Below are 2724 nucleotides of genomic sequence, written 5' to 3'. Positions count from 1 at the left end.
GGTGGGCACCAAGGGGAGGCTTCTGAGTCTAGGTGGGCACCAAGGGGAGGCTTCTGAGTCTAGGTGGGCACCAAGGGGAGGCTTCTGAGTCTAGGTGGGCACCAAGGGGAGGCTTCTGGGTCTAGGTGGGCACCAAGGGGAGGCTTCTCAGTCTAGGTGGGCACCAAGGGGTGGCTTCTCAGTCTAGGTGGGCAGCGAGGGAAATCCTAGAGGCACAGCTACAGGTCCCCACGGGTACTTTATATATACCTGAGCCAGGGTGGGATTCTTCAGCTATTCTGTCCGCATGCTTTGCATCAGGTTGCCATTGCGACAGCCCGGCGCTCCTCATGTAGGTGGTGGGATCTAAAAATGCAGATGGTGGCTCGTTAACTACGGGTACCAAGGAGATCATGGAGAGCTAAGATGTTGCGACCAGGGTCAGGGGGCAACATGACCGAAGATCAAGGTACTGGTACAACAATGTGTCCATATAATTTTTATATTTGGTCATTTACAATTCATTTGTCATGTATAAATCTGCAGAAACATCTGACTCCTTCCTAAATCATCAAGAAGAAACAACCCAACCTGACCAGGGGTACCCTGCGCCTGAAAGACTCCCTTCCAACGCAGTCAGCAGGCTCCATGAGAGACACTTCCCGGATCTTATCCCTTCCACCCGAGCAGACCGGTCACCCCAAAAAAGATGTCGTGTATGCAGCAAAGATGGAATAAGGAGTGACACCCGTTACTATTGTCCCTACTGTCCCTCAAAACCTGGCCTCTGCATAAAGGACTGCTTCCGTCTCTACCATACCTCGCTACGGTATTAGACTGCACAGTTTCATGAAGGTGTTGAAATCCTAAGAAGATACAGCCGGTGGCAGTGGTTCCAGTGATGGTGATCAAAGCCGGTGGCAGTGGTTCCAGTGATGGTGATCAAAGCCAGTGCCGTTGGTTCCGGTGATGGTGATCAAAGCCAGTGCCATTGGTTCCAGTGATGGTGATCAAAGCCAGTGCCGTTGGTTCCAGTGATGATCACAACCAGTGGTAGTGGTTCCAGTGATGGTGATCGCAACCAGTGGTAGTGGTTCCAGTGATGGTCACCACAGCCAGTGCCAGGGATAGATTAATGATTAAACACATTTACTTTGCTTTATTTTGGACCATTGTTTTTTGTTTATTGATTAGGCAACTCACACTGTAGGTGACAGACAGTCCTGGACAGCTGGTTGGGTTGGCTTGGCTGAGGGAGATCCAGACAGGGTTATCTGCAGGGGATTGCAGAGTCCTTCCAGAGGGAGATTGCTGGGTCCTGGGAGGTGTAAAGGTCCAGGGTGACCTGTCTGCAGTGTTGGATACACCAGGTAGCCCACAGCAGGGGCAAATAATGAGAGCAGGGTTGCACCAGGAGGAGGCTCCTAGGTTAAGGTGGGCATTGGGAGAAGTTCTGGAGACTGGCCACAGCTTTCGGCCCACACAAGTCACAGGCAGCAAAGGCTCTACAGCGAGGGGACAAAAGGGCGTCTCAATATCCGGATAACAGTTCACAGCTAGGAAGGAACTAAAAGTCCCAACAGTCCTCAATGACATAATACACATGTCCAGAACTAGATGTCCCAGCAGTTATCATCTTCTAGTCTCCTTCCAATGAGACCCTCCAGCCACAAGCCTCTCAGTGTCTATCACTGGAGTAAACCTTGAATACTCCGACTCCTTTCTCGGAGCACGAGGCTGTTATATTGAACCTGGAGTTTTAGCAATCAGTGCCCTGCACCCAAATTGCCAGTGCCAAGGGGACTGCCTTTGTCCTGGTACAGGATGCAATAAAGCCTGAGCTTCCTGCTGAAAGGAGACTCATCTCCAGACCCCCTATGTGGGCACGGGACATCATGGAGCAGTTGTGTAGATCAGCTGGCTGATTCCCATGCGACCTTTTGGGTTCGTTTTGAACAAATTCTCTTAAGAGATTATTGAATTCCAAAAACGTCTTCTATTTCAAAGTTTATATTTCTGATCTGCATTACATTCATTTTCCCACAAATTGTGTAAACAAATTCTCCAGGAGACTCACCATGCCTCTTAGCAAATACTTTGGGGTGTCCGCTTTCCACAATGTGTTCTTTTTGGGGGTGTTTCTATTGTCCTGGCACATCAGGACCTCCGAAAATATGATTGTTGGGTAGGAAATCAGATACATAAGTTATACTACTCAAAAGCCTGAAGGTGCTCCTTGGATCTTGGACACCCCCCTCCCCCCATCCCCAGGCTGCAACTAAGTCACATGTGGCATCTCCAAAATCCAAAGGAGTACAAATATTAAATTCTAGTAAACCATAAAACTAAACTGGTAAAACACGGCCAAATAAATGGCAAAAAAATTGGGTAACTGTGTAAGTACAAGGTCAGCTATACCAATACATGGACAATATACAAGTAATAGTGACAATACATAGGCGACGACATGAAAGGACATTAACTGGAGCTTAGTCCGCCTATTAAGTTTGTATACTACTGAAGGTTCTGGGTCCTTATTTACACATGTCCACGATTCTTAAATGATGGGTGATGGGAATGAGCTCAGTTCATAGAGAGTCCTCCATTGGTGATGGGAATGAGCTCAGTTCATAGAGAGTCATCCATTGGTGATGGGAATGAGCTCGGTTCATAGAGAGTCATCCATTGGTGATGGGAATGAGCTCAGATCATAGAGAGTCCTCCATTGGTGATGGGAATGAGCTC

General features: G+C 48.2%; 1 protein-coding gene across 1 annotated transcript in view; it reads left to right on the top strand.

The window, feature by feature from the left end:
* Nucleotides 1–2724, top strand: part of LOC108802949 (zinc finger protein 585A-like) — a 40393-nt gene that overhangs the window by 20426 nt on the left and 17243 nt on the right. The window lies entirely within an intron of this gene.

This window comes from Nanorana parkeri, unplaced genomic scaffold, assembly GCF_000935625.1.
Source record: "Nanorana parkeri isolate BGI_ZX_2015 unplaced genomic scaffold, ASM93562v1 scaffold3236, whole genome shotgun sequence".
Taxonomy (NCBI): domain Eukaryota; kingdom Metazoa; phylum Chordata; class Amphibia; order Anura; family Dicroglossidae; genus Nanorana; species Nanorana parkeri.
The sequence above is the reverse complement of the archived record's forward strand: the minus strand, read 5'-3'. Positions and strand labels throughout refer to the sequence as shown.